This window comes from Macaca fascicularis, chromosome 9, assembly GCF_037993035.2.
Source record: "Macaca fascicularis isolate 582-1 chromosome 9, T2T-MFA8v1.1".
Taxonomy (NCBI): domain Eukaryota; kingdom Metazoa; phylum Chordata; class Mammalia; order Primates; family Cercopithecidae; genus Macaca; species Macaca fascicularis.
Window position 1 is genome coordinate 1,944,491 of NC_088383.1, and position 23,432 is coordinate 1,967,922.

Sequence of the window (23,432 nt, forward strand, 5' to 3'; positions counted from 1 at the left end):
GTCTGTTCCCACTGCCTGGGCATCTGCAGATCCTGCAAGTCCAGCTCACCCCCTACCCTTCACAAACTCGCCCAAAACTGCCCTCCCCGACACACTGTCTCTCTTCGCTAGACCCCAACAGGCTTATAACCCAAGACACACAATTTGCCTGTGACCCTTGCGTGGCCTCTGTAGACGCAACAGCCTTGCACGTGCCATTCTGAGAATGGCCGCTAAGTAAAACAGCATTAAGACAAAGTGACCTGGACCGAGAGGCGGGGAATGAGACACAGAGAATGCGGGGGAAGGGAGGGTGAGGAGGGAAGAACCTGACAAAACCAGCCCTGCTCATTCCTTCATCTCCTTGTCCAACACCATCCACCCAGCCCTTGTTCGCCCCGGCAGACACCCAGCCACACCCACTTGGCTCTTCATGGCCACCTAGACAGGAGCCTCCAGCCTTGCTTGCTAGAGCTGCAGTTGATTTATGAGATAACCCAGCAACGGCACAAGGTCCTTTGACTTTGAGTATTTCACCTTAGAAATACGAGATAATTATTTCTTTATACGTTTAGCAAACGTTCATGAAGGGTACACTGTGGCCAGAGACCATTCCGGGTCCATGAATGGGACAGACTAGAGCTTGGCCCTCCCCACACTTATGTTCTGGTGAGGATGGGAGCGGATGACACTCGTACAGGTAACAGGATAATTTCAGATGGCGATCAACGCTGTACAGAAGCAAGGCAGGGCGTAAAGGGGCGGGGAGGGCTCCCTACCCAGCGGTGACACCCTTCCCTGGGTACCAGCCTGTTCTCAGGGAGGGGGCAGAGGAAAGTGGCTTACCCTTTGCCCTGGTTACAGTAAACTCTCAATCTGAAGCCACGAGGCATTTGCATTTCAGTTTCTACCCTCGCTCCACTCTTGGGTCTCCCTTGTTGACGGTGACTCTGGGTGGGGCAGAGCGGGTGTGTGCTGTATCCAGAGGCTGAAGTTTCAGGCAGAGAAATGGCGACTCTGTGAGTGCTTCAGTGTACGTTTCTATAGGGTGGTTTATTAAAGGTCTACGTGCATTTTAGATTTCTGAATTACAGAAATACGAAGGAACACTTTAGGAGGCCGAGGTGGGCAGATCACGAGATCAAGAGATTGAGATCAGCCTGGCCAACACAGTGAAATCCTGTCTCTACTAAAAGTACAAAAATTAGCTAGGCGTGGTGGTGGGCACCTGTAGTCCCAGCTATTCGGGAGGCTAGGGCAGGGGAATCACTTGAACCTGGGAGGCAGAGGTTGCAGTGAGCCGAGACTGCGCCACTGCACTCCAGCCTGGGCGACAGAGCGATACTCCTTCTCAAAAAAAAAAAAAAAACAAAAGAAAAAAAAAAAGGAAGAATTATGAAGGAAATACTTATTTCTCAGTAGAGCCACCACCTGCGGTGAAGAGCGGGAAGAGAGTGGCCTGTGAACCAGTGCCCCAACAGTGAGTTCCCAGCTTCCACGGAACAAGAAAAAAGGGTGTGCAACACGCTTGATGTGCCAGGTGCCTCTGCGTGGGGTCCCAACACCATCCATGAATGTCCACCTCCACCGTTTCTACCCTGTCTTCCTTCTCTGCTTTCTTCCTCCCTCCATTCCATTCAGTGAGGCCTATAGAGCGCACCCACCACTGCCTGGCACTGAGACGGCTTGGACGTGGCAGGGAACGGCTCACCCCGCTTCTACTCGAGGGGACCTGACAAAGGCTGCCTCGGGTTCCACTGTGAGGTCCCGTTCCTGGTGACTGCGCAGGCTTGGGCTCAGGGCCAGCTGGTGTTATGCCAAGGTGTATCATCTTTCCATGCCCGATGTCAGAGAGCAAAAATATGCGTAATAGGAGACCCTAATGAACAGCAGTGCTTTTGTCAGTCTTCGATGCCTGGGAAGGACTTCTATATCCAGGAAGCGCTAGGTCACCCTTTGAACATCGGTTACAGTTGCAGTGAGGTAGCTGGCCGATGAATGGGTCTGGTGATTTGATGTCTGTCTACTGGCGATCTTGGGTAAAGAACGACGCTGTGTGGGCTGCAGTGCAGGACCAAGCTTCCATTCTCCTCCTGCTGCCAGATCTAGGAAAATGTGGCTCGGTTCACAGTTATGAAGGAAAATACGTATTTTTAAAATGGTAATTTGTAAAAGCAATTGTGAGAATTTTATCAGATTATCGTAGTTATTCTGGAAAAGTATAGTGTCATAGAAATTCTAAACAACAACTTTTCTCTTTGTTAAAATTCTCATCTTTTTCTTCTGAAACTGCTACCCAGAGGTGTGGATAAGCATGATCTTAGAGAGGCGCTTGGCATGCGCTGCCTTAGGAGAATGCGTCCGCACTTCACAGGGAAAAGTAGCATGGCAGTGGGAGGACTGAGACGTTTTAATAAAATGCTGTTGATTTTCAAAGGTATACATCTTAGAAACATCCTGGTTTTTAGCTAATATTTAAGCTGATCCTAGGGCCATAAAAGAATCTAAACTGGATGATAAACTCATAATTATACTAAATATCTCATGAAGAAAAACAACAAAGATCTTAAACATCCAACTTCATAAACACACTTGTGTAGGCATATGCACACACGTGCACATTACACACACATGCCACATGCATGCACACCCTACACACACATGCATGCACACACTACACACATTCACGCACACACTACTCATGTGCACACAAGTGCTTGCACACACATGCACACACACTACACATGTGCACACACACACGTGCGCACACACTGGATACTCACAGCACTAGCCTTGTGACCATGCACCTGCCCATGTGGCTGGGCCTATGGAGGGGCTGTGGGCTGGGCTGTGGCCCTCACCCCAGAGACAGTGTCCACGGCGATTCTCCAAGTCTGGGGAGACTAGACGGGAAATAACTGCCCTAAAGCTGGGAGAGGTCAGGGACTGACGGCAGATCCTCATGCCAGCGCCCTCCTCCCACTTACTGTGTGACTGCATGGAGTGGCATTGAATGGACAGAGACCTCACCGCCCAGCAGTCACCAAGAACTACTCCTGCCTGCACACTCGTTCCAGGCTAGCGTGACGTGCTGCAAAGCCTCATCTTATGTGGCAACTTGACTGGGCTCGGGGCTGCCCAGGGGGCTGGTCAGCTGTTATTTCTGAGTGTGTCTGGGAGGATGTTTCTGGAAGAGACGCGCATTTGAAATGGTAAACTGAGTCAAGAAACTCCACCCTTGCCCATGTGGGTGGATGCATCCAGTCCACAGAGGGCCCAAATGGAACGGAAGCTGGGGGCAGGGTGGATCGCCTCTGCTGGAGCGGGCCTCCCTCTCCCCAAGGCCTTGCACCCCCGTGCTCCTACTTCCTCCTGCTTCTCCTGCTTCTCCTCCTGCTTCTCCTGCTTCTCCTCCTGCTTCTCCTGCTTCTTCTGCCTCTGGACTCAGGCTGTGGCTGCATTGTTGGCTCCTCCAGTTCAGTTCTGAGCTCTTTGGGCTTGGACTGGACTATGTCACTGGCTTCCTGGTTCACTAGCACCCAAGCAGGGATTGTGGGATGTCTCAGCCTCCATGATCACATGAGCCAGTTCCCATAGTAAACCTCCTCATACACAGAGTGTCCCTAATCAAACAATCCAAAATCTGGAATGCTCCCAAGTTCAAAACTTTTTCAGTGTCCAACAGGAAGTTCAAATGAAATGCTCACTGGAGTGTTTCAGATCTTGGATTTTCAGAGTGTGGATGCTGAGCAGGTGAGTGTAATGAAAATATTCCAAAACCCAAGAAAAAACCCAAATCCCAACCGAGCATCTCAGGTAGGGGACACTCAATGCGTCTATCTATTATCTATCTATCTATCTATCTATCTATCTATCTATCTATCTATCTATCTATCTCCCTATGTAATCTATCTATCCATCCATCTATCCTACTGGTTCTGTTTCTCTGGAGAACCCTGACCAATGCACACGCCATCTTATATTGAATAATGCTGAGTAGTTTCCAAAATATTTTCACATGAAGTTTTGTCAGTTGTCCCTCTGAGCTGGTGTTCAGGGGACACGCTGTCCTGGGCTCTCCCTGAGGGTTTGAGCAGGCCCAGGGACTCAGTCCAGGTCCCCGACTCTGGCCCCTCATCTAGTGTGGAGCAGCCTGAAGCCTGAGGGAGTGTCCTGTGCCAGCTCCTGTGCCAGCACCATGTGAACCTGTCTGTCCAGGTGGCCCGGCATTCTACATGGCACCTCAGGAACCCCACGGAGCTCCTTGCCAGCACAGAGGGACGCAGAGCTTCTCCTCTCCACCCTCTCTTCACACCTCCCCTGATTCTGCGCACTTCTGCTGCCTGACTGTGCTGTGGCTCCTGGGCTCCCTCTCCCACCCTTGCCTGCTCCCACCTGCCCTCTGCGCCTGTCCCCACATGTGTGTTTCCTCCTCCCTCAACACCAGGAGGCCCCCTGGGCCCACACCCGCTCCAGAGACGTGATTCAGTTGAGCAGGTCCTTCAGCCAAAAGTGCACTCAATGGCCTAAGACCTAACCCATCCGTGAGAACACTGGACGTGGGCATTTGTATTTCGCAATCAGGCCACAGACACAGACACAGAGGTGGTGCTTCCTAAAGAAAACCACCGTGGGTATTTTCCCAGGACTCTCCAGGTGCCCAGCCTAGGCAAGGGCAAGGTGACCTCAGAACTGGCTGTTCTCAACACTGCTCCTTGGAAGCACGGACCCCCAGGGACCATTTGAGCCGAGAGGAGGGGCGGCCGGCTGGCCCTGGGCTCTGGAGGCTCTTTCCTCCAGCCACTCCTTCCTACCTGGAAGCACGTGTTTCTTCTGGAGTTTGCAGGTTGGGGTCACTCCAGGTGTACAAGGTGTTTGGAAATGAACCTGCCAAGCATTGTCGTATATTCAGCAACATGCCTGCACTGGATTCCTTTTTATTACAATACGTCACATGGCTTCAAATCTTTAGAAGCAACACAATATCCATATAATCTTTCCCATTGATACACTCTAAAGAGTTATATGTATGTGTAATAAAAATATTTTAATTGAATTCAATTCATTACCAGAACAACCAACACTGGTTAACTGAAAGCAATATAAAAGTGCAAATATTCATTAATAATCCACTTTTAACGAGTTCTAATAAGCTTTTCATAAAACCAGTAGTTACTTTCCAAAACAAACACTTTTTAATTTTTCTGATCTATTCTCATTCTAGTCGATTCTCGGTTGCAGCTGCATGTGGTTAAGCAAACCAATCTGTATTTGTAGAAGCCGGTTTTCATTTCAGCCCTGGAAAGCTGGCATAAACTTAAACATTTCTCTGGATCCAATACATATTAACTAAAATAAGTATATTTGTGAAATTGAAAAGATTATAATGTACACTGAAAGAGTTTATGGCATTTTTACAATTTCAAATGTATCTTACATACAGGAGTGCCTTGAAAAAGTATCAACCATGGGTGCCACAGTTTAAAAACACACACAATTTTAATAGGTTATCGTGAGAATGATCACCTTCCTTCATTATTTAAATCATTTCTCAGAGTGAAATATTCCTATGTTAATTTATTCAATAGAGTTTTTGGAGTCAAGCTCTGTGCAAAGTGCTGGGGCTGGAGTGGTGAACGCGACAGACAGAGCAGTCCTGGAAGGTGCACGTCCTACCTAATTTAGAACACGTCTGCAGGATCTTCATCTAAGATGGTATGAGCCTTGAGACCACAGCACTGTGCTTGCCGAAAGCATTCATGTCAGATTTTCCCTGAGAGAAGACCAAACCCAACAGGTCCCCTTGAGTTGTGGCTCTGCCTCGTGTTGTGTCGAAATCTCCGGATGATGAAACCTCCCTGCTCTGCGGGCGATTGGCCCGCCCACTCTGAGCTTCCCTCCCTTGGGACAGCCTCACGTTGGATTGGGTTCAAAGCTCTCCCACTGTCTCCATCTCCCTTCCCTGTAAATGGAACCGGCTAACCACGTTTCTCTTAGAGAATTTAAAATCACTACTCAGTTACTCTTCATTTATCTCAGACACATGTTGAGTGATTCCGGTCTCTTTTATCTTCACTCATTTTGTTCCTTGCAATAGCCTTTGGCTGTCTCTGGACACCTCCTCATTCTATCCCTGGACCGTTGCTGGTGTGGCTGTCAAAGCCCCTCCACTGGCCCAGAGGCCTCTTATCTAGCAACAGGGCTCTCTGGAACCCTGTGCAGAAACCTGACATTAAAGCAAACTAACAAAGAAACGAAGACATGTAAAGGCCACCGGGTAGGTCAACCCAGCCATGACGAGGTCCACACAGGGCATCAGTGCAGCGCTCCCAGGTGTGGCTCTGAGGCACGTTTTTGGAGCTTGGGTGCTCCTTTGTTAAGGCTGACTTTATACTGGGTACTGGTTTCCAGCACACAGAAGATGAGAAACTGCTCAAGGGAGCGAGTTGAGGGGGCTGCAAGGCATAAAGCAAGGCTGGGAGAAAAACCAAAACCAGTCTAGGCAGACTGAGTTTCTCAAAAAGCACTAAAGAGCCAGCCTCAGTGGCTCACACCTGTAATCCCAGCAGTTTGGGAGGCTGAAGCAGGTAGATCACTTGAGCCCAGGAGTTCGAGACCAGCCAGGGCTGCAAAGAAAAGTCCTGTCTCTATAAAAAATACAAAAATTAACCAGACATGGTAGTGTGAGCCTGTAGTCCCAGCTACTCAGGAGGCTGAGGCAGGAAGATTGCTTGAACCTCAGAGGTTGAGGCTGCAGTGAGCTGTGATTGCCCCGTTGACTCTAGCCTGGGTGACAGTGAGAAACCCTGTAAAAAAACCAAAAGAAATGGTGCCTATGTAATGTGGGGGGAGGTTCTGCACAGACCAGCAGCCACAAGACATACCACGGTTCACACCACCAGTAATGCCAGCAAGAATGTTGGTAAGAACACTCTGATGATATAAAGCTTGAGCTTATTCAATTTATGTATATATGTAGATAGATATCTATCTACATATATTGATATATAGATATTTGATATTATGCATCATATAAATATACAATATATAATATATATTATATATTATATAACATGCATAATATTGATATATTACATATCATAAATTAGATAACATATAATATATCAATATTATATAAAACATATATCATATTATATAACATATATCAATATTATATATTGTATGTTATATAATATTGATATAGTATATACAATATTGATACATATTATCTATTTCTATGTATAATATATATAATATCTCTCTCTATATATATAAAATTTCCAACTAACACTTTTGGGTAACTTTTGTTTAACTTTTGGCACTTAAAATAAGAGTCTCTTTTTTTTCTGAAAAGTGCCGTATGATTTAATACTCATTCATGATTGAAAGGCTGTTGCTTACATCTTACAGAATTAAAGGCGTCTGCGACACAACAGAGGCAGACACACTGAAGGAATCCTGCTGCCTGAGCCATTTTATTTTAAATTACTGAGACTTCTTTTACCACAAGTGGCTCTGCTCTAGCTAACATCAGATCTTTGGCAATTTATTTTTCTGCCGTGATGATGTAAATCCTGTTTCTGCAGAATCCTTTAAATTCCACACCTTGCCAGCTCGGAGTGGGAAGGAAGGAGCAGCATTTCCTGTCACCAGCTTCATTCTTTAATTATGGCATTCTTCCTTGATTAGAGCTATAATCACATAGCACTCCCCAAATCTTGATTACCGGTGGAAAGTGTGAGTCTAATGAAACCCATTATACTCTTGAAGAGCAAATACACTTTCTTTTAGAAGGTGGCAAGGATTTTTTTTCTTAAATGATTACCCTCAACATAGAGTTTCAGGGTATTGAAGTTTTCAAATAATTTTCCGTAAAATAATGTATTTGTTCCTTGATCCTCAAAAGTTAGAATCCATTGCAAAATGTAGGGAAAATATTGTAAGGTGAATTCTTGTCCTCTAACAGTACGATTCTTCTGATTAGATTTCTATCCCATCCCTAGAAAACATAAATAACTTAAATGTGTCGCCACTCTTAAACCGCAGTTTCACACGATGATGTATTAATTGCTCGCAATAATACAGTTCATGCGTCTGTGCGGCTCCTGTTTCTGACCAAAGCAAACCTCCCACTGCTCCAGGCTGCCTCCTAATGCCGCTTCTGCCATTTCCCTGCAGACACTAGTATCGGGTGCTGAATGGAAAAGTAGAAATTAAAACGGAAAACTTATTTGTCTGGCATTGAAAAAACAGCCAATATTTTTATGTGAGAATAAACGGTTGGAGCTGCTTCCACCAGAAGACAGAGAAGATAGGTTTGGGGGAGAATGGGTCTTGGGTGGCTGGGAGGAGATGCTTCAGGCTGTTTTCCACGTGGAGGAAACTTGGCAATAATGAAAGTTCCTTTTCAGCTCTCATTAGTTGCTGCTGTATTTCCTGAATTACCCTGTCAAATTCAATACCCAATATAAATGAAGCAACTTTTAATCATTCCAGGAGAGATGGAGGACAGATGCAGATATTACTCTTCAATATATGGAAATAGTCTCAAAATGTCATTAACTCGTGAATTAACCATGAGCTTTGATTGTTGAAAAAAAGATGACATATTTCCCCATTTAGAGTTTGGGACAAGAAGTTAATTTAAATGCTAAAAGTACATATATTTGACTAACTTGATGTCAAATAAATCTCTTAGCATTAATACAGAAATGGCATTTCTAAAAGCCATAATGAATGTAGCTCAAGGCAAGCTTTTTTAAACAGTTTGACTCAATTGAGACCTTATAAAGCTTTGCTCTATTGTTCTACTTTCATGAGGTTTTTTTTTTTTTTTTTGGTCAGGCCAATTATAGCGAAGGATATATATTTCAGGTGAACATTTATTGAGTGCTGACTGCCGGACAAACATCGCTCTCTGTGCCTCGTGTGCATTACAGTTTCTTACAACAAGCCGATGAGGCAGATAATTTTATCACCATCGTTTTCCAGGTGAGTAGAATGAGATTTAGGATTAAGTGTTTTTTTGTAAGGTTGCTCGTCTAATAAATGGTGGTTCCCACTGCAGTCAGTCCTCTCCATGTCTACGAGATGGCACAGCTGGACCTGACGAGCTGGGAGAAAAGGCAAAATGACCGCTCATCATTCATCTTCTATTTGCTTAAAACGGTGTGTTGGGGGCTCCCGTACTTCTCATCCGTGCTCCCTCCATGCAGGTGACACAAGTCACACAGGTCTTTTTCTTAAAGGAGGTGGAGAGGACTCGGTTGCCTTGCCTGCACTCACATGGACTTCTCGGGGGTAGAAGCCGTCTTGGCGAGTGTCTTGGTTTGAGACCATCAGGGCCATCCTCTCATCATGGTACAAGTGTTTGTGCAGTCAGAGTGGCAACAGCAGGCAGCAGGCATGCCCTGGTCATCTCCTAAAGCCAGAGCACTTCAGGAGAATGGGAGGACCATGGTCCCATGGCCATGAGTGCTCTCCTGCCACCTGCCAAGCCTGTTCGGGAACTGAGCCAGGAGGCTGACTGCATCCAGGAGGCTGACTGTGTGGTTCCTCCTAGAGCAGAGCTTAGAGCCTGCACTGTGGACAGTCATGTGGCCCTGGAAGAGAGGTCCTCAGAACCTTCAGGAACATCCCAGGGTCTCGGAATCAGAGAAGACCAAGGAATGCCACCAGTTGCGGAATAAAGTGAGCTTTGTCTTGGTCGTTTCTCCCTGGCTGGCCCACAATCCCAGACCATTTACGAGCAGCCTGATGATCACAGCTGATCCACTGCCTTAAGAAAGCTTTGGGCTCCAACCTGACTTCCCATTCTCATAAAACACGAAGAGGGCCGGACGCGGTGGCTCACGCCTGTCATCCCAGCACTTTGGGAGGCCAAGGCAAGAGGGTCATGAGGTCAGGAGTTCGAGACCATCCTGACCAACATGGTGAAACCCCGTCTCTACTAAAATACAAAAAATTAGCTGGGCGTGGTAGCGGGCACCTGTAGTCCCAGCTACTCAGGAGGCTGAGGCAGGGGAATCACTTGAACCCAGGAGACGGAGGTTGCAGCGAGCCGAGATCACGCCACTGCACTCCAGCCTGGGTGACAGAGTGAGACTCTGTTTCAAAAAAACAGAACAAAACAAACAAACAAAAACATGAAGAGGGTTCAGGTTGAGCCTCAAAGCCACGAACTGCTCTTCTAACAGGCACAGTGGTTCTTGGTGGAACCGCTCAGAAAAAAACTTCAGGCCTTAATGGGGTGTTAGTGGGAAGGCCTAAAGTGTGTTTTAATCCCACAGCCCATAAACGCTGGATGCCGTCGCTGAGGGGCACGGCGGCTATACTTACACACCTCTAATGATGGGGAACTCACTGTCTGTCTCCCAAGGCTGTTTTACTGTTTCTCCCAAGGAAATCTACTCCGTCCTTAGCTAGTTTGTTAGAGATTGTACCTTTGTAAAATTCAGTTTAGAAGTCTCATTTTCATTTGACAATTATAGTCTTACTCCTTAGGTGGAAGGGGTTAAGTTCAAGCTCTCCTTCTAAATGCCTGGTTCTTCAGTGGGGACACGCTAGAGAGGGAGGGGTAGGTATCACGGTTCCTGTCCAGCATGAGAATCACTAGTGTTGTTGAAAGAAAGTGACAAATAAACAGAACCAATTCTACCTTTTAAAGCAGGTTAAAAGCTAGTGTCAGAGCTGCAGTTAGAGGGGCTCCAGGGGTCCATTTACATTTTGACGTGAAATATAAGGAAAACACAATTGAGACAGAAACCTTAAAAATGGCAGATGCTCTAAACTAAACCCACAAGTTAAGCTGAACATCTTAAGCATTTTCCAGATAACAAACTACCTAGGTGAATCCTGTTGTTGCTTAGGAGACACATGCACACATGCACACACACATGCACACACACAGACACATACACAAGCACACACACAGACACACAAAAACACACAAGACACACACACACATGCACACACAGACACACACACATGCATGCACACACAGACACACATGCACACACACACACGCACACACACGCACACACACAGACACACACATGCATGCACACACAGACACACATGCACACACACACACGCACACACACGCACACACACAGACACACACATGCACACACACAGACACACACATATGCACACACACAGACACACACACATGCACACACACACAAATGTTTATACACCATAAATGTTTTTATGGGCGATCTTCTGAAACACTATTAAACGATGAAGTATTTTGTTTGTTTTGTATCCTATTTGAAAAATGTATTAGTGAGAAGATAGACGACTCAAAAGGAGACTAATGGTAAATGGTGAATTTTAGTAACAGAAAGTAAAGGATATAAGAAGAAAGCTTGGGATGAGATGCTGAGGTGAATGTAACCCAACCTGGCTGGAAAAAGCTGCCCGGTGCTCTCGCCTGGCCACAATCGTAAGATCCCAAATCCACTCTTAGCTAACGTCAGCGAACCCATGAAAACCTTAGATTCTGGAGAAAAAGTACTCATTCTTTTGTCTTCATTCTTAGTCATCTTTGCTAAAAGGAAAGGTTAGCTAAATCTAAAAAGCATTTTCATAAACTACAAATACATATTAAAAATACATGTAATGGATATGAACACCATGTGTTACCAAGGGTGGATCTCATTATGTTATTTAGCACCCGATATAAAATAATTCAATAAAAAATCTCTGGGCATTTAAATCTAAATCCAGCACTGACAAAGCATGGAGTAGCTCCAAAAGGGTCTGAAAGCTGATAAATTCCAATCAAAGCAATAGCACGAAGTGGCGTGTTCCCACTTTGACCTGCCGTGTGCTGACCTAATATAACTAATGTCAGCTGCTTTATTATAACTTCATAAAAACAAATGATGTGAACAACCCAATATCAGGTCTAAAAACCACCTAGGCTGTTGTTTAAACCACAGCACTTTTTGGAGGAAATAAAAGGTCTGTATTTATTTCTAGAACACAGAAGCTGCTGGGGTTTTAGCCAAAACCTCATCTGTAGTTAAAAGAGCAGCAAAAAGCTGAATCTTTAAGGCCTTAGGGAGCACCTGTTTCACTGCGCCTTTGTTGCGAGAGTGCTGCTGGGAGACTCCAGCCCCTCCTCCGTCTGCACGTCTCGCCAGCGTCTGCTAGCGTTCTGCTTTCCAAATTAGTCTGTTAAAATTATTTCCTTATAAATCTATTTTTAAAAATGTGCTCCTGGCTGGGGGCGGCGGCTCACACCTGTCCTCCCAGCGCTTTGGGAGGCCGAGGTGGGCGGATCACCTGGGGTCAGGAGTTGGAGACCAGCCTGGCCAACACATTGAAACCCCGTCTCTACTAAAAATACAAAAATTAGCCTGGTGTGGTGGTGTGCGCCTGTAATCCCAGCTACTTGGGAGGCTGAGTCAGGAGAATCACTTGAACCCAGGAGGTGGAGGTTGCAGTGAGCCGAGATGGCACCATTGCACTCCAGCCTGGGCGACAGAGCGAGACTCCGTTTCAAAAAAAAAAAAAAAGTGCTCCTGTTTTAACTAATTTACATTTTATTTCAGTGCAAATATTTGACATTTATTACGTTTTATTTTTATATTTTAGAACAAAAAGTATCATTCTCCATATTTGTGCCATTAATGACTTCTTTTGAAAATTTGACCCAAAAGCTCAGAAATCAAAACCAGAACTTGTGTGAGGTCATAAACTTCAAACGCACATGGATTTTGTCTACCTTATATCAAAAACACTCAGAGCATTGCTTGCCACATTGTCGGTGCTCTATGATTACTTGTTGAATGAACAATCCACCCAAATCCTTTAACTTCAAATCTTCCTGAAACTCGTGAACTTGGCCCTATGCAAAGGGATGCAGGCACGTCAGTTCCCCTATCTTCCTGGGATGAGTTAAGTATCGGTAAACGTCATCAACAGTAGAGGCAGCCACATGCACGTTTTGGCAAATTTATGTCAGTATTTATTACAATTAAGTATTTCCCAGTTTTCATTGCTCAAATAACATATCATAGCCAATCAGATCATTTAATCATAAAACCCCACTACATTGATATAATTTATATAAAATAAAAGCAAGATAAAGAAGGAGCTATTAAAACTGACCTGCTACCAATAAATATCACTCACCACATCCTTTCAAAATAGCGAATTAGCTCAAGGGCATCTCACCATAGACACTCACACACTCACACTCACACATTCAGACACAAACTCACATCCACACTCACGTGCACACGCACTCACACTCCCTCACTCACACACCTGCTCACACTCACATATTCAGACTCACACTCACACACACTCACCCCTTGGCTGTCAACAGCAGGCAGATAACATGTGTGCCTGGAGAGAAGCGAGAGAGGCAGACGGCCTCCACATGACCCTCTAAATCTAGGAAACCTCCACCCTGCGGCCGCCTCCTCATTAGCCGTGACGTCAGCATAACGGATTCCCACCATGTGCACGCACAAGGCCAAGAGGCCAAGGTGTTTACTCAGGCAATGCACCTAATCAACAGGAGGTAGGCGCACCTCTCCACTTTGCACATGGGGAAACTGAGGCACAGATGCCCAAAGGCCATGGGGCTGGTGAGCAGCAAAGCTGGATTTAAAACTCATCCCTAATGGACTCTACTCTGTCTTCCCTATCCAAGGTGCTACATTAAATAAGACACGCCATCAAACACAGCAAAAACAGATTTTTGCCTAAAGGGTGTTAATGATGTTTTACATGAAAGGGCTGGAATTCCCTTTTTGCAGCGTTTTCAGTACAAAGTCTCTGCGCTTATAAACTTAGCCACCTGCAGATGGAAGCTGAATGACTCATTTTCCCCCACACTCACTTTCATGTCAGGTGAGGTAACTGCCAGTTACACTTGATGCGTTACATGTTCCCAGACTGGAGGGCTACAGGCCACCCTTAGGTCAGGGTCACCTGGAGGCTGGCTGATGGCGGGGAGCTAGGGTGACTTCATGATTTCGTCCCCCCAGAAACAAAAGCAACAGTGACGTCGGCTTCACCAGTATGGGAAGTGGGTGAATAAGGTGGAAGAGGGAGCTGCCCTGACCTCGGAGAGGCCAGGAAGGACTCACGTCCTGCTGCGACGCGCGTCAGAACCACGGACAGCTCCCGGTTCCCTGCTCTTCAGGGGCGCCTGGGCTTCAGGACCACAAAGGTCCCTTCCAGCCTGCGCATGCAGCTCCAAAATCAACTTTTTTTTCCCCCCTGTACAGAGGCATTGGGACTAATTTGCTGTCTCTGCAGAAACCCAATCCCAGATCTCTAGTTCCAATCCTGAGAATGATTTGGAGCCTGGGGAGTGACAGTGACAAGGTGCCTGGTGGATTAGGCTGGCTCCTAGAGAAGTGGATGCTACTTTAGATCAGTAATGTGAAAGTAGGGCGGTGTGCTCTCCTCTCCCCAGGCTTCCTCACGCAGGGCTTCATTGCCAAATCGCACACAGCACACACGGCTGTCTCCCGGCCCCCCTCAGCCCAGGATAAATAAAACTCCAGGTTATCTCAAAGGCAGGGGTGGAAGCAGCTAATGCAGGAAGATGGGGGCATTCATTACGCCATTTACACAAGCTGAGGATAAATGATCAAATTCCCTGTGTCAACCACAAAGAGCTCAAGGATAATTTTTAAACGCAGGAAGTATTCCTCCAGGGCTCTGGTAGTTTCTTCCTCCAGGCTGCAGTGCATTTGCGAGTGCGCCAAGCTACGCCACTACTGATTTACTGTGCTAGGAACAGCACTCCATCAATGTCCCCGAGCTGCCACTGCCACCAAGCTCCCCCTGTCCCCGGGCGTCTTGCTTACAGAAGAAAATTATTCACTTGCTTGTATGTTACATGCAAAACAAACTATTTTTAGCTGCCTACATCTATCACCTCCCTTTGCTATCCAGGCTCGGTCGGGGGAGCAGGGAGAAGGAGAAGGACAAAGGAGTGGGGAATTCTCAAGCGTTCTTTAAAAAAGCGAAATGTGCACACGCTGGTGGTGACACAGGTTATCATCGGTGGTGACAGAGAAATGTGCAGGCTGTTCCCGTTGCTGTCACATGAGCTTTGTCTGGTCCTGCCAGGCGCCTGCGCGGAATGGACAGTCAATGATGCTGGCAGAGCACGAGCCATTTTTCTTGTCTGCACAAGAAAGCCTCCGTGAAGCCTCCTGCTGCTGATGCCTTTCACACTTGTAAGGAGGGTGGGAAGCCTTTCAAATGACTTTTCTGGCCGAATGAGGGATTGCATTGGCACTGAATTCCTCTTCTTGAGGTTCTGGATTTTCGCTTTGTTTTGTTAATGTTTAAATTTATGACTCGAGATTTCACTCTCAAATAGTGAGGGCTAGGGGCTCATCCAGTGCAACTTTGTCATGCTAATTTTTGCAAGCAGTTTCAAGAGTGCATGTCACGCCTATACAAACACACAGAAAAGAGGTCGAGGTAGACTGCAGAATGCCAGCGTTTGGCTAAGGAGGATGTTTATGTGGTCAGTGTGTATAAAAGAAATGTTATTTGGCAAAAATGTCAATGCATGGAAAACTAGCTTCAGAGAGGAGAACCAGTGGGTCCTGGGACTCTGGCAGGGGATCTGGCCCCCTTTGCAGGGGATGTGGGATGACACAGGGACCAATGCTCTGAGCACTTAAGACGCTTCCGTCAGATTAGCCAATAGCACGATTCGCTCTGAGGTCATTGTTGCATTGCTTACGCATGCATTGCTATGGTACAGCCCACTGGATGGGCTGTAAAGCCTTAGGTGTGACTATATGTCCCTACTGGGAGGTTAGATGGACCAGGGTAGAGATGCATGCCAGCCCATCGACCTGGAGCCTGCGCAGCTGTGGAACTCCCACTGCCCCTGCAGTGCCATTGCGTAGCAGAAGTACGGGGGAAGCAGCCACTTTGTTGCTTCCACATAAAGCCTCTAACTTGAGTTCTTGAAGTTTGCAGGAAGTCAGCATCCACTTAAAGTCCAACTCTGATTGTGACAGCTTCCTCACCTGGTCTAAGGATGCCTCAGGCGCACAAAACCAAAACTCACACCAGCAGTGTATGCAAACGTACATCTAAGCACTCCTCAGACCGGTTGGGGGCTCTGTCACATCTAACCCAGCTCTGAGTCCATGGATGGTGCTTGCCTGCCTCCCACCTCCCTGCCGTCTCATTTCCATCATGAAACTCTGCAATGTTGAGCTGCCCCCTCTGCCTCTGCTCTCTGGAGTTCGCTGGAACGCCTACACCCCAATGCTTGGGATCTCTTCTTTGCTCAAGACATCCTTTTTTCATCCCTCATTCTTCTTCATTCATCAGGCTTATTCATTCATAAACTCAATCAGTCATTCCAGCACAGGGAAGGCTCGCTGTGAGGTGCTGTCTGTCCCTGCCTGGTGGAGCTCACCATCCCACAGACATGAGACAGATAATGACAAATGACAACCAGAGTGGCGTTAGGAGGCGTGTCCCAGGGACACATGAGGACGGCAGCCAGTCTGAGGCAGAGAGGTCCAGGAAAGGCTCCCAGAGGGAAGATCCCCATGCAGACTCTACAAGGTGCACACAGGTGAGTTAGGGCAGCTTAAAACCTCTGAGGGATTTCCATTAGGACACACCCAGGTCTATCCACATGGCCCAAGTGCTCTAAGATGATGTGTCCTGGGGTCCAGCCTAGCTCATGACAGTTCCCTTTACTGCTGCCATCTTAGCCATGCTGGGCTTTGTCAAACAGTGAAATGGCACGAGAGCTCAAGCCCCCACACACACCCAGACCGTGTGCATCTTGAGGGACTATTTTCTAGCCCAGACTCTCTTTGCATGTTCTTGGCATCTTTTGAATCCACAAACAATGAACCGTGGTCTCATTGAATAGGAAGAGAGAAAATCAGACATTGAAAGAAAAACTCCTAACGGTGTGTGGGTCTTGATGACTATTGGGAAGGGCAGTGGCTTTGGCTGCTGGTGGGTGTGGCTGCACGGTGAACTCACACTGCTGCCAGTGCAGTCACAGAAGACAGTCAGGTTGACCCCACTGGCAGCAAAATGCCAATCTTTCCATCAAGATGAGAGCAGGGCTCTGGACTCAAATCCGAACTTGCAACAGTTCCTTCTAGTCCTAAATTCTCCGCTCTTCACCAGTTTGACACCTCTCAGACAACTCTCTCCCCTTTTGTTCATTTGTTTTCACATGTGGGAGGGGGCGTGTGATATGCTGTTTGAGGTGCTGATGAACTCAGCAAAGATCCTGGAGACACACTGAGTGTGATTGCTGTGTGCTCCCCACACGGCACTAGCAACCGAGCATGCACCCTTGGTGCAGTCCTGCCAGCGCCTGAGTGCCTGCGACCAGCATGCAAGAGTCTCTCTGGATCCTAGAAATAAGGTGGCTGTCAGTGAGGGGGGCTGGTGAGAAAATGGAAAGACCACACCATTTTTGGGAGGATGAAATCCAGAGGAGAAAACTGCATGCCGTGTTGCCACCGACACTCGCACGAGTTCTGTTGTCACTGCTGATGTTATTCATTACAGTGCCTGCTGCTCTGGAGGCATAATTTAAAAAGACGCATAACTGCAGAGACCGTCCCCAAGATGAGTAAATACTCTGAGGCTCTTTCACTTCAAAGTCTTTTTCCAGGAACATTAGGAAGAAGAAAGTGCTTTAGAGTTCTTTGTAGAAACAGACAATTGCAGGATTGCATGAGCCATTATTTTCTGTTAGCTGTGATTTCTTCCACCATTGGCTCCTTATGAAAAAAAAAGTGTGTGTGCATATATGTGAGCATGTACATATGTGTGTGCACATGCGTATGTGTCTATATATGTATGTGTATGTGTATACACGTGTGTGCATATGTGTGCATAGACATGTATATGTGTGTATTCCTGTGTATACACATTTAAATATGTGTATATGTGTGTATGTATGTATACCTGTGTATATACATGTGTATATATATGTCTGTGTATTTGTGTGTGTGTTTATATATGTGTGTGAGTATACACGTGTGTATATATCTGCATGTATATGTGCGTATAGTGTGTGTATATATGTATGTGTGGGGATATGTGTTTATATGTGCGTGGATATACGTGTGTGGGGTATACGAGTATATATGTATATATGTGTGTATGTGTGTATACATGTGTGTATGTGCGCATATATGTGTATATGTGAGTATATATGTGCATGTATATGTGTATATATGTGTATCTATGTGTGTATATGTTGTGTATATATGTGTATGTGTGGTGTTTGTATATATGTATGTGTGTGTATGTGTATATGTGTGTGTATGCATGTGCGTGTATATGTGTATATATATACATGTGTATATGTTGTGTATATGTGTGTGTATATGTGTTGTGTCTGCATGTATGTGTGTGTGTATGTGTGAGTGTATGTATTACATATACAAATTTTAAATTTAGGGTGTATCTGGAACTGGAGGCTCCAGTTTATGAGTCTGAAATGCCATTAAGCTGGTGTGAGAAATTCTAATTGAGTGGATACATGTCTTCTCTGAGAGGAATAATTTAGGGAAATCCAAGAAGATTGCGATTTAAAGCCACGCCGACATGTTACCAGAAAGCTTAGGAAACTGAAAACATATTTTTATAGTTTTAAAAAGCTTCTGTTTTCTTTCTTCCGAAGGGTAACATTTCTCTGGCTTCTGAACTTCTGCAGGTGAGTACATGAAGTTTACAGTGTATCTGTGCTGCACTTTACCCTTTGCTTCCTAAAATAATTCATCTTCCACAGTAACAGGATCTTCAAAGCAGGATTTATCTCCAACCCTTTCACACACAACCAGGCACAAAGCCGTGTTCTTCACCTTGAAGCTGGGACACAGGAAGCGCCGTAGCTTGATTGTCAGCCTCCTCAAGCATCCCCAGGACCCTTCATAAATGGAACGAACTCGAGCTGGCTCAACCGCTTGTTTTAAAAGTGTGTCTTTCTAGGAAATATTTGTTCTGCCATTCCCCCCACAGTTTTACGAAATAAATCACGTTGTGCTTGGAATCGTCCCTGCGTACTCCCGAGAACTGTTCACCTAGAAGATAAACACGTGGGTAAGCATTGGTCCATAGGTATGTCCGATCAAGAGATCCTGGCCCCCGCGGAAACAGGTTTTCACGCAATCCAGCTCTGGCACACTTTGAGCTGCCTTTCTGTTTTAATGCATGTTCGGAAGATGAATCTGCCATTACGCCGACTAATGAAGTCTAGTCCAGCTATAGCGGTGTCTCAGCAGCAGAAGTGATGGCCGGTTACTGAGCGTGTTTTAGACGCCGTCTGCGTTAGAAAGTATCTTCCATGGGGTGGGCCATGGAGTCGGCACCACTGTTCTCGAGGGGCAGTCTCGAGCCCCTCATCTTACAGGGGAAACTGAGGCCCACTGAGATTCAACAACTGGTGCAATGTCAGCCGCTGGCCAGTAGGTGGCGCCGGACCTACTCAGCACCAGGGGAGGCCCCTCCATAGTTTAGTGATAAAAAGGCACTTTCCAGAGGATGCAACCATGCTTGGTATAGAAATCTTGAAAAAGTGGCTGCTCCGGTGCAGCTCGGAGAGGCTGTGTGGGGCACCCGGGGTGCACAGGCACGGGGCTCAGAGGCAAACTCAACACATTCACGTCCATCTTTCCATTTATGTTTGGTTGAATCAGCCTAATTTGCTTGTATGGAATGAAATTCAGAAAAAAAGAATGATTTGTTTTTAGGGTCTTTGAAATGTCCTTAGTCATGTACTTGTCCTTGGTTTGAAATCATATCATAAATTGGAATCAGGGAATTTGAAGGGAATTTTCAAAGTCCCTCGTGACTCTTCATGTGCAATCTCCAGCATGGAGTATTTCCTGATTTTCCACAGGGGATACCCTTTTGTATTAAGACCTGGGCCTCTGTCCTGCCCTTCAACCACAGTGCATCTTTCCTGACCATTCTGCCCTATGATAACGTCTCCCTTTTATTTTCTCTATGGCTTATTTCAAATCTAACCTATGCCCACTTTTCTGTTTTAACAGCTAGCTTCTTTACACGAGCTATGGGTGTCTCAAATGTTTAGGCACATATACGAAATTCTAATTGGCTTTGCCAGAAATGACCCTATAACCTGGGCCAGATTGCCAGATGGGCCAGAGTGTGCTCCAGTCGGCGGGATGTGCCCCTGGGCGAGCCAGGGTGTATCTCAGCCAGACAGCCATAAGATGCAGTGCTGGACACCCCAGTCATGAGTTCATGGAGCTGCTGACTTTCTGGGTTTCAGCTGTATAATCAGTAAGAGTGCTGTATCTATTCAGGCAGAGGAGGTGGTCTTTCCAGCTCCACTAGAGATCTTGGATCTGTGATGCACACATAATCACTCCTAAAATTACCTGAGACAATTTCTGAAATCACGAGGGAGTGGCTTCCTGAGGGGGGGTGATTACACGAACCCAGGAGGACCTGGAGGTCCTGCTTCTGTCACTGGCTGGGCTGCGTATTGTACCTTTTCATAACTACAAACCCTCCCTGAAGGTCTTCCCAAGGTGAAATATCCATGAACAATTAGACTGTATTTGCTCTTGCTGATGTACCCCATGGTGGACACCTGCCATAAATATGGTGGTGGTGTCTGTAAGACTGGCCATGTTCACAACTGCTCTCATATTCTTTTGTGAAGCATAGAGTTAAATGACAGCTCTGCAAAGAGTGAGATTTATAGCCTAGTTTATGTTTTTTGGGGGTAAGAAATTCTTCAGTGTTTCTAGAAGCTACTTACCCTTGGTAGATGTCACTTAAAGGGGAAGAAAATGCTGCGTTTGCAAGGGGAGCCTCCTGGTGTTTTGAGTAGGTCAGCATCCACATTACGAGATGGTAAAAACACTTCACTAGGACCTTTCACAAGCTAAGTACTCGAGGGGCCGTGATACTGAAGGGGATGGAGAATGGAGGCAGCTCATAAATAATGTGGGGCTGGTAGGGCTGCAGCCCAGACATGACCACAGCACAGGGAAACGCACCTCCGCCAGTCTTCGCGAACTTCACAGCACCTTCCCATAGAAAAGTGCCGGATACTGATCTAACCGCATCAGAAGTCCTTGCTGCCGGTCCATGAGAGGTCTAATTTAATCTGTCCCTTACTATCTTAAATTAAATGGGCACATGACTCCACTGACCGTCCACAAAGTCTTTCCTGGAGTGAAGCTTTAATTCTCTGTCCACCCACTGCAGTCCCAGACAGGGGAGTAAGAAGGCCTGACATTTAATGACACTTGAGGAAGATGTGCGTGCCTGGAGTTTCTCAGCTGTGGGACATCTGCCCCTAGCAGAGTGTCGGGGGCCGCTGGCAAACGCTGAGGCGGATGTCCCATGGTCACCAAAACTCCGCGTGTCCGGGATGGTGGAGCAGCTTTTCCCGGCTCACGTGTCCGGGATGGTGGAGCAGCTTTTCCCGGCTCATGTGCACACAGTGCTAGGCCGACTTCAGCAGCTTGGTCTCCCAAGCCGAGGTTATCTGAAGGACACCGGAGAACCGCGTTTCTCCTTCTTGGTCTCCCAAGCCGAGGTTATCTGAAGGACACCGGAGAACCTCGTTTCTCCTTCTGTGCCAAGGTGAGCACACAATGCTTCAGATGTTCCGCTATCCCCTTGTGAGACAGACGGCCCGGCTTCTGTGTGGCTTTGGGGACAGGAGTGCCAGTCACTGGCCACAGAATGACAAATTGCCTCTCTGCCAATATCAGAGCAGGGACAGTTCTCACCACAGCGTCCTCCAGATGGGCCCAATTAAACTATTAGCCAATGAGCAAGGTCTGACGGCTCCATTAGGAACCCCCCTGTGCTTAAATAAACAGCTCAGAATAAAGAGTCTCTCCATCGAGCCCTGGCTCGGCGAAGGCCCCCTCCGGACAAGGTCTCCAGGGTCAGCCCTGGTGAGCCCTGGGGGGTGTCGGGGTGGCTGGGGCAGGTTGCCCTCCCTGGTTCTCAGGGTCCCACAAGCCTCACCGCAGTGGGTGATGTGAGAGAGGGGGCAGCACCCCCACCTGCCACAGCCAGGGCAGCATTCTCCACCAGCCGCGCCCCTTTGCTTGTGCATGCTTAGACAACCACATTCCTTGACTGGATGGAACTTCCAGAACCAGCCCCTGACCTTAGCATGCTAGTCCCTTGCCAGCTGTCGCTCCCACATACAGAAATTTCAGACCTGCGCTGTTCGTCATTTGTAATTGTTGCCGAGCCAGGGGTACATTTCGTGCAGAATAAATGAAGACAGCAGACAGCGAAGCGGGTCCTTGCTGCTGCAGAGTGGTGGGCACGGCTCTCGGCGGGAGCAGGGGCTGCCCGCCTGTGGGTGCTGCTTTCTCTCTGCCTGTGAAGGTGACCGTCACACAGGCCCAGGGCCCCCTCGGGGCTCTTCTCACCCCACATGGCCCCGGGTTGGTTCCCAGTGGGAGCAGAGCCTGCCTGGGAGAGGTCGCTGTCGCCACTGCCCCGGCATACATAAAGATCCCTCGAAAACCATCAGTTCTTGAGAAAACGACTATAAATAAAACAGTCTTCAATACAGAGAGCTGGGCCCCACCAGCCCTGCTGAGCTCCTTGGGGATGGGGCTGCGCCTTTCTCTTTGTGATTACGGTCACTGCAGTCCAGTAATTTGGGTGAACTCTGATTGGCCATCCAGTATCTTTGATGTTTTAGGAGGTCACACACTACAAAAACCAAAGCGGGTCTGTCCCCTGCTTGCTTCTATGGGGAGGGGCCACCTCACGCCCTGCAGCACAGCCCAGGCCAGTGACAGCTCAGCGTGGCTGCCCAGTCTCAGCTTTTAACTGGGGCATCTGTTCCACAAATGCTCCTGAGCACCCACCGTGCACCAGCCCCGCGAGGGACGTAGCAGTGACCGGGACTGCCAAGGCCCCTACTGGGTTTAATTCATTCCGTGTAATCTCAGGCTGCTACCAGCTCCCGGGAAGACCAGGCCTCTGTGCCCCTCCCGGGAGCACCCCACTTCCTTTCCGGAGCTCAGGGCCGGGAGCACCCCACTTCCTTTCCGGAGCTCAGGGCCGGGAGCGCCCCACTTCCTCTCCGGAGCTCAGGGCCGGGAGCACCCCACTTCCTTTCCGGAGCTCAGGGCCCGCCTGTTGGATTCTGTCCTCCCACCGCTGACATCTGCTCTCAGGGCCGGGAGCACCCCACTTCCTTTCCGGAGCTCAGGGCCCGCCTGTTGGATTCTGTCCTCCCACCACTGACATCTGCTCTCAGGGGAGGACGAGGAACTTCCTCGGGGCGAATTAGAAATAGCTAATTTGTGCAAAAGAAAGTCGTTGCTTGCTAGAATTGTTGCTCTGATTTTTCCTTATTCGTTAATTTCCTTTAGCTACCGGGCAGCATATTGTTGTTCTTGGTTTTGTTTCTACCTTTTCAGCCCCCATGAAAACAAGCCGTCCTGAGGCGG

At 47.3% G+C, this 23,432-nt stretch overlaps 1 protein-coding gene and 1 long non-coding RNA gene across 2 annotated transcripts in view; one reads left to right on the plus strand and one right to left on the minus strand.

The window, feature by feature from the left end:
• Positions 1-23,432, minus strand: part of ADARB2 (adenosine deaminase RNA specific B2 (inactive)) — a 527,763-nt gene that overhangs the window by 422,092 nt on the left and 82,239 nt on the right. The window lies entirely within an intron of this gene.
• Positions 15,101-19,011, plus strand: LOC123566889 (uncharacterized). Its single transcript, XR_006689589.3, has 3 exons — positions 15,101-16,561; positions 18,647-18,679; positions 18,755-19,011. It is a non-coding gene; the product is annotated as an uncharacterized lncRNA (long non-coding RNA).